At 43.0% G+C, this 8,534-nt stretch overlaps 1 long non-coding RNA gene across 1 annotated transcript; it reads left to right on the forward strand.

Annotated features, from left to right (window-relative positions):
• The first annotated feature begins 7,403 nt into the window (after positions 1 to 7,403).
• Positions 7,404 to 8,219, forward strand: LOC110881026. The gene is made up of 4 exons (XR_002559563.2): positions 7,404 to 7,445; positions 7,604 to 7,674; positions 7,851 to 7,957; positions 8,096 to 8,219. It is a non-coding gene; the product is annotated as an uncharacterized LOC110881026 (long non-coding RNA).
• Positions 8,220 to 8,534: the final 315 nt, after the last annotated feature.

Genomic DNA, 8,534 nt, shown 5'->3' on the forward strand with positions numbered 1-8,534 from the left:
CATACACTTAGAGATCGCATGAGCTAGCCTTGTTGTGTCCTACTATGGTGGATCCTCCGTATAAGCGAATTGAACTCTATCTCAAGGGCTTGGTGCCAGAGATCCAAAGTCATGTGACTTCAGCAAACTTGACCACTATCCAGCAGGTTGTACAGTTGGCTCACCGTCTCACTGATCAGGCGGTGGAGCAGAACAAGTTACCGAAGCGTATAGGTGCTGCAACTACTTCTGGTGCTTCTAGTGGGGATAAACGGAAATGGGATGGAACTTCAAGCAGGGGTTCAACTTCGGTGCAAACTCAGTCTCAGCAGAGAAAGACGGATGATCACAAGAGCCCCAGTCAGCAGTCATCTGGTGGTCAAAGTCATGGTGGGTACAAAGGAAATCACCCCAAATGCAATCGTTGCAACCTACACCACAGTGGGCCATGCACCAGAGGCAACTGTCATCGGTGCAACAAGCCTGGTCATGTTGCAAAGGATTGCAGGAGCGCATACCCCGCCAATCAGAATCGTCAGCAACCTCAGCAGAACCAGCGACAGCAGCAGGGTAACAACAAAGGGTGCTTTCAGTGTGGAGCTGAAGGCCACTTCAAGAAAGATTGTCCCCAACTGAATCAGAACAACAACAACAATCAGGGGAATGGTAACAATGGGAACAACAACAACAATGGTGCTAGGGGACGAGTGTTCGTGATTGGTCAAGGTGAAGCAAGGAATGATCCCAACGTGGTGACGGGTAAGTTCCTTCTCGACGACTTTTATGTTACAGTCTTATTTGATTCGGGTGCCGATACTAGCTATGTGTCACTAGAAGTTAGTAAGATGCTTAAGCGTATTCCTACACCCCTGAGCGACAAGCACAGTGTAGAGCTAGCAAATGGTAAGAGTTTGGAAGCCTCACACGTAGTCAAGGGTTGCCAGCTTATTCTCGCTAACCAGACCTTCTCTGTTGATCTTATTCCTATTGTCTTGGGTAGTTTCGACGTTGTCATTGGGATGGATTGGTTATCCCAACACCGAGCAGAGATTCTTTGCAACGAGAAGATCGTTCGTATTCCTGGTTTAGGTAGTGAACCTCTCATGATTCGTGGCGACAAGAGAAGTGCTGTTGAGAACATCATCTCTCTTCTTAAGGCCCAGAAATGCTTACGAAAGGGCCACACTGCGATTTTGGCTCTAGTTACTGATACCACAGAAAAAGAGAAGAAGTTAGAAGATTTTCCCGTTGTACGCGACTATCCTGAGGTATTCCCTGAGGAATTACCTGGTCTTCCGCCCCATCGCCAAGTCGAGTTTCAGATTGAACTAGCTCCTGGAGCTGCGCCTGTAGCCCGTGCACCTTATCGATTAGCGCCATCAGAATTGGAAGAACTCTCCACGCAACTACAAGAACTCTTGGATAAGGGTTTCATTCGTCCTAGCTCATCGCCTTGGGGAGCCCCAGTACTTTTTGTGAAGAAGAAGGATGGTACCTTCAGAATGTGTATCGACTATCGTGAACTCAACAAGGTGACTGTGAAGAATCGTTATCCTCTACCGCGCATTGACGACTTGTTCGACCAGTTGCAGGGGTCGAGCTATTATTCAAAGATCGATCTAAGGTCAGGATATCACCAGTTGAGAGTTCGAGAAGAGGATGTCTCTAAGACAGCCTTTAGAACTCGTTATGGGCACTATGAGTTTCTGGTCATGCCGTTTGGGCTGACGAACGCACCGGCAGTTTTTATGGATTTGATGAACCGAGTTTGCAAGCCGTACCTGGACAAGTTTGTTATAGTCTTCATCGACGACATCCTGATCTATTCTAAGAGCAAAGAGGAGCACGAACAACATCTACGACTTATTCTGGAACTCCTTCGGAAGGAACAGCTTTACGCGAAATTCTCGAAATGCGACTTCTGGCTTCGAGAGGTCCATTTCCTAGGGCATGTGGTGAACAAGGATGGGATTCACGTTGATCCTTCCAAAGTGGACTCTATTAAGAACTGGCCTGCGCCTCGCACACCAAAGGAAATTCGCCAATTCTTGGGATTGGCAGGTTACTACAGGAGGTTCATTAAGGATTTTTCTAAGATCGCGCAGCCTCTCACCCTACTAACGCAGAAGGGCGTTGTTTATCATTGGGGAAATGCACAAGAGTTAGCTTTTCAGCATCTAAAGGATAGACTTTGTAGTGCACCTATTCTTTCACTGCCAGAGGGCACAGATGATTTTGTGGTTTACTGTGATGCATCAATTCAAGGTCTTGGTTGTGTATTGATGCAACGAGATAAAGTCATAGCCTACGCCTCACGACAACTCAAAGTTCACGAGAAGAACTACACTACACATGATTTAGAGCTGGGAGCTGTTGTTTTCGCACTTAAGCTATGGCGGCATTACCTATACGGAACCAAGTGCGCCATCTACACTGACCACAGGAGTTTAGAGCACATATTCAAGCAGAAGGAACTGAATATGCGGCAGCGACGATGGGTCGAGCTGCTGAATGACTACGAGTGCTCTATCAGGTATCACCCGGGCAAGGCCAATGTTGTGGCCGACGCCCTGAGTCGAAAGGACACTACGCCTAAGCGCGTAAGAGCTTTACAACTCACGATCCATTCTAGTCTACCTTCGCAAATACGAGCTGCTCAGATAGAAGCACTGAAACCAGAGAACGTTAGAGCTGAAGCCCTACGCGGGTCAAGGCAACGCTTAGAACAGAAGGAAGACGGTGCTTATTATGTAACAGGACGCATCTGGGTCCCACTCTATGGCGATTTACGGGAACTCGTGATGGATGAAGCGCACAAATCTCGCTACTCGGTACACCCTGGTTCGGACAAGATGTACCACGATATTAAGACTACGTATTGGTGACCTAGCATGAAGGCCCACATAGCAACTTACGTCAGCAAGTGTTTGACTTGTGCGCGAGTCAAGACGGAATATCAGAAACCCTCAGGCCTACTTCAGCAACCAGAGATACCACAATGGAAATGGGAGCAAATTTCCATGGATTTCGTTACTGGCCTACCTAGATCACAGCGCGGAAAACGATACTATCTGGGTGATCGTGGATCGACTCACGAAATCCGCACACTTCTTGGCAATTAAAGAAACAGATAAATTCTCCACTCTGGCGGAGATATACCTCAAGGAAGTTGTTTCAAGGCACGGGGTGCCCACTTCTATCATCTCTGATCGAGATGCACGTTTTACTTCGGAACTGTGGCAGGCAATGCACAAGTCTTTTGGCTCACGTCTAGATATGAGCACAGCGTATCACCCACAGACGGACGGGCAGTCCGAGCGCACTATCCAGACATTAGAAGACATGCTTCGCGCTTGTGTAATCGACTTTGGCAACAGCTGGGAAAGGCATCTGCCACTCGTGGAATTCTCGTACAATAACAGCTACCACACCAGCATTAAAGCTGCTCCGTTTGAGGCATTGTACGGACGTAAATGCCGGTCACCTCTTTGTTGGGCAGAGGTGGGGGATAGTCAAATCACTGGTCCAGAACATGTGGTAGACACTACTGAGCGGATTGCTCAAATACGACAACGCATGGCGGCCGCTCGTGACCGTCAGAAGGCTTACGCCGATAAGGGCAGGAAACCACTTGAGCTCCAGGTTGGGGAGCGGGTTCTACTCAAAGTTTCGCCCTGGAAGGGTGTGGTTCGTTTTGGTAAACGAGGAAAACTCAACCCACGATACGTTGGACCTTTTGAAATCATCGAGAAAATAGGCAAAGTGGCCTACAGACTGAAATTACCAGCAGAACTCGGTGCAGTTCACAACGTTTTCCATGTGTCAAATCTGAAGAAGTGTCTGTCAGATGAGACGCACGTAGTTCCTCTGAAGGAACTCACGATCGACGAACAGTTGAAATTCGTCGAAGAACCAGTCGAGATCACGGACCGGGATGTTAAGGTCCTCAAGAGCACTAGAATACCTCTTGTTCGAGTTCGTTGGAACTCACGTCGCGGCCCAGAGTTCACCTGGGAGCGCGAAGATCGGATGAAACAAAAGTATCCCCAACTGTTTGAGAACAGTACAAACGCTACTGAGGTTGAAGCTACGGAATTTCGGGACGAAATTCCAGATCAACGGGGGGTGGATGTGACACCCCAGGAAAACCAGGAAAACCATGCAACTTGACTAGCTTCCTCAGTGAGTGCCATCAAATTTCGGGACGAAATTTCCTTCAACTTGGGGATGATGTGACAACTCGAAATCTAGAACCTTTCGTTGTGTCTTGATGAAACTTGTTTGTACATTATGTGACTAGTTAACTGATTAAACTTAATGATAAACGTGAACTTTTATGTGCTTTGTTATGTGTGCATTCGTATGTATATATGTATGTATGCGAGCCGAGAACCCAACACGAAACAACAAGGACCCGACTCGAGACCATGTGGTCTCGAGTGAACCGTAACCATTAGGCCGGTTTGGGCCTTTGGCCGGTTGGGCCATTTGGGCCGAAAACCCTTAGCCGAAACCCATGAAGGGTGCACCACTTGGAACTTGACTATATATATAAACCACCCTTAGTCATTTTTACCATTTGTTGAACAAGGACACACACACACTCTCCTACTTCTCTCTCACTAAAAACTCTAGAACACAAACACACCACCAAGTTTTCGGATCCAATCGGTTGGCACAAGAACTCTCGGATTTAGAACTTTGGATCGGCACACACCCACACTTCACCAACCGGTTAGTATTTCTTGATATGTTAGTAGTTCATGTTGTGTTTTGGTGCTTGGATTGATGATTATGACAATATGATTTATGCATGAATGTTCTTATTAATTGTTGTCAAAAAGAATGATATCACATGAATGATGTTTAATGTGTGTTAAAAAGGTTTTAATGATTGAATGTGTTGCTAAAGAACTCATGATACCTTGTGTTTAATGAAGTTCAAACTACTAGTTATTGATAATACATGAAATCGGGTTGCACTTGTCATGAAATCGGACCTATATGAAAACCGAGTTGTGTGTTATGCTAAGAGTTTTGATGTTTGTTCATAGTTTTGGTTGAATAAGTGCTAAATATGATATGAACTTGATGAATATGGGTTTGAATATATGAAGAACACTTTGAATAATAGTTGAAGATATGAAAACCCTTGTGATTTTTGATCCATTTTGACTAATAGCCTGATTAGGAAAACTGTTAGTGGAATTCTATTGGTTGTTTCCTGATTTGGGCCTGATTACATTGTACCATTAAACTGACCATACCTGAATCAACACTGAACGTGAAAATGACAGCATACCGACTCGCAATCACACGGTTGCGACTCGCAACCACAGCGTGTCGACTCGAGACCACGCGGTTGCGACTCGCAACCATATCAGGACAAGCCGAGACCACAGGTTACGAGTCCCGTTGCGACTCGAGACCTCAGCATGACAAGCCGAAACCATGGTTGCGACACCGGTTGCGACTCGCAACCACCTGAGATCAGCACACACAGCATGACTCGAGACCATGCTTGCGAGTCCGGTTGCGACTCGAGACCACACTTTTGGGCCTAGGTTAGTGGGCCGGACTTAGGAACTTCTGTGCTTCTATACGTGTTGTTTGGGCCTGTTATCACGAGCCCAACTGTTTGGGCCTCACACTTGGACCTTGGGTTTGTATATAACTGTCAAATGTGATACTGTGCACTGTTGTTAAACTGCCATGATAGAAACTGTATGCCGTAACTGCTACTTGTACGTGCACTGCTTGGTTCGAATCTGATTATAAGTGATATCCGTGTTAGGACGTTATTGACTACTTGCGACTTGATTGACTTTCTGTGATTAACTTCCGAGCAAACCAAGGTGAGTTCACACCCTCTACAAAGCATGGGATTCCCTGGGTTGGGAACGGGGTTAAGGAACGTGGATTCCTCGTCCTCCTTGGGTAGGACGTCAGTGGTTCAGGAATGTGATTCCTCGTCCGGATGGACGGATAAAACGTACTAGACTAAAACTCTATCACGAAGTCCCTCCTTTTTGTATCGACTAATCGCCGGGCCAATGGCGAGCGGGTCATTAGTTAGATAGCGCTATTTAGGTCTGACAAGCCTCACACCGTGCCGCAGAGGACGGGCGTGAACTAATGGATCTGGGGCACGTCAATGATGATAGACATTGATGTTTTTCAGGGCACATAAACATGACTACAGTCAGCAGTCGATATGGTAACGAGTCTAGTGTACGCATGGGGTAGCCCCCACGGCCGAAATGCCTGATAACTAACATGGGGTAGCCCCCACGGCTGGAATGCCGGAGTAACTGGGAATGAACATGTCACGTTTTTAAACTTTGGGGTAACCCCCACGGCAGGATGCCAGTTAAAGGAAACTGTTTTTGAAACAACTAAAACGAACACCCAACCGTGAACTCACTCAACTAGTTGTTGACTCGTTACTACATGCTTTGCAGGACCATAGGTACTGAGCTGGAGCTTGCATGGAGGAGGGTCGTTATGGGACACGGATTGCTACGTGCTATGTTAAACTTGAAACTTTTGAACTTATGTTATAACTTTAAACTTATGCTTCCGCTTGCAACTTAAACTTAATTGTTTTGAAACACCAATCGTATTGGTTAAACTTTTATGATCTTTATATGCTTGTTCAGTATGATTGGTGGCTGGATCCTGGTCAGTCACGCCTCCAAGCGGTAGTACTCCGCAGGTGGGATTTTGGGGGTGTGACATAATTTGTTGACAAAGTTTTGTTTTGGGGGATAATAGTCATAAATTGAGTAATATTCAAGGTTTATGTGTTTTTATTTTGATTCATTAGGTGTTTATTTTGGATGGTCCAGGGTTTTTGGCTGCAACTATGTTGGACAGAGATATGCTTGCTATGGCTGGAAACAACATTGTTGTGCTTGATTTTAAATTTTAAATTTTGAAGTCAATCATCATTTTAAATTTAAATTTTGAAGTAAACCATTGTTGTGCTTGATTTTAAATTTTCAATTTCGAAGTCAGTTATTATTTTAAATTTAAATTTGAAAGTTTGTCATTAATATGTTTGATTTTAAATTTCGAATCTGTAAATTGAATTTAAATTTGAAAGGTTAGACTTTCCTAATAAGTTTGCTTGATTTATGGGATTGGATATTAGTGATTTGATTTTCAGATTTTAAATTTTAATTTTTGAAGCCAATCATTATTCTAAATTTAAATTTTGAAGTAAACCATTATTGTGTTTGATTTTAAATTTTGAATGCTTTGAAATCTTGATGTTTTTTTATGAGATGCTTTGACTATATTATTTGTAATTTTAGGAATGCTTCGAGTCTTCGACTATTGTTTTTGTACTCGAGTTGCATATCTAATTCAAACTGTGTTTTGTAATTTTTGGTGATAAACTTCTTTCAGACTCCTTCCCTTACAAGGAACTCTTGAATGGGATCCTATGAGAAGTTGAAGGAAAGGTATATCTTGCACATTTCTTTATCTATATCTATATATCTATATATCTTGAATGGGATCCTAAGGGAAATTGATCTCTATTCGATTAACTGATGTATATTCTTTTCCTCGCCATTTGTTCCGTTAATCAACTCATGTGTGCTCTTATGTTTGATACCAGATCTTATTCCAGTGATTAATATCCGCTTGAGTAACCCAATCTGAGTCTGATTTTTTTCGTTAACAATTCAGGTAAACTTTCCCGATTTGGGTTTTCTGCAAGGCTAATCATCTAAATTAATTTGTTATTTTTATGGTTTACCATTGCATAAGTTAGTATATTTTGTTGACAAAGTTTTGTTTTGTGGGATAGTAGTCATAAATTGAGTAATATTCAAGGTTTATGTGTTTTTATTTTGATTCATTAGGTGTTTATTTTGGATGGTCCGGAGTTTTTGGCTGCAACTATGTTGGACAGAAATATGCTTGCTATGGCTGGGAATTGGTACCATGTCGGTTGGTTTTGCTTGGCAAGGTTAGACTTTCCTAATAAGTTTGCTTGATTTACGAGATTAGATATTAGTGATTTGATTTTTAGATTTTAAATTTTAAATTTTGAACTCAATCATTATTTTAATTTTTTAGCTAATAGTTTGATTGACTCGGTTGTTAGATTTGTGACGATGCGTCGGACAAACAACATTGGAATAAGATACAGCCTTGAGCCTTGGCAAGTTAACACATTAGTTAGGGTTATGAAGTTTTTCATGACACCGACACATTATTGAGCAGTAGCGCATTAGGTTAGTGATATTAGACTTTGTGTCTTGAGAAATTTTGTATATTGATTGATGTTTGAAATTGATTGTGAGGTATTTGATTGTGCATTGTATTGCTGATTGATATATGAGATTTTGTTGATTGGCATAAGGTATTAGATAAGATGTGTTTGAAGTTGTGAAGATGAATAAGTGAGACGTGTGTAGCAGATATTAGTGAGTGCACAACACATTAGTTAGGGTTTTGAATTATTGATACAGGTTAGTGATGTTAGAGATTATGTTTTGAGAAAGTGTGTAGATTTATTGATGTCTGTGTTTGATTGTGATACC

This window comes from Helianthus annuus, chromosome 11 (assembly GCF_002127325.2).
Source record: "Helianthus annuus cultivar XRQ/B chromosome 11, HanXRQr2.0-SUNRISE, whole genome shotgun sequence".
NCBI lineage: Eukaryota > Viridiplantae > Streptophyta > Magnoliopsida > Asterales > Asteraceae > Helianthus > Helianthus annuus.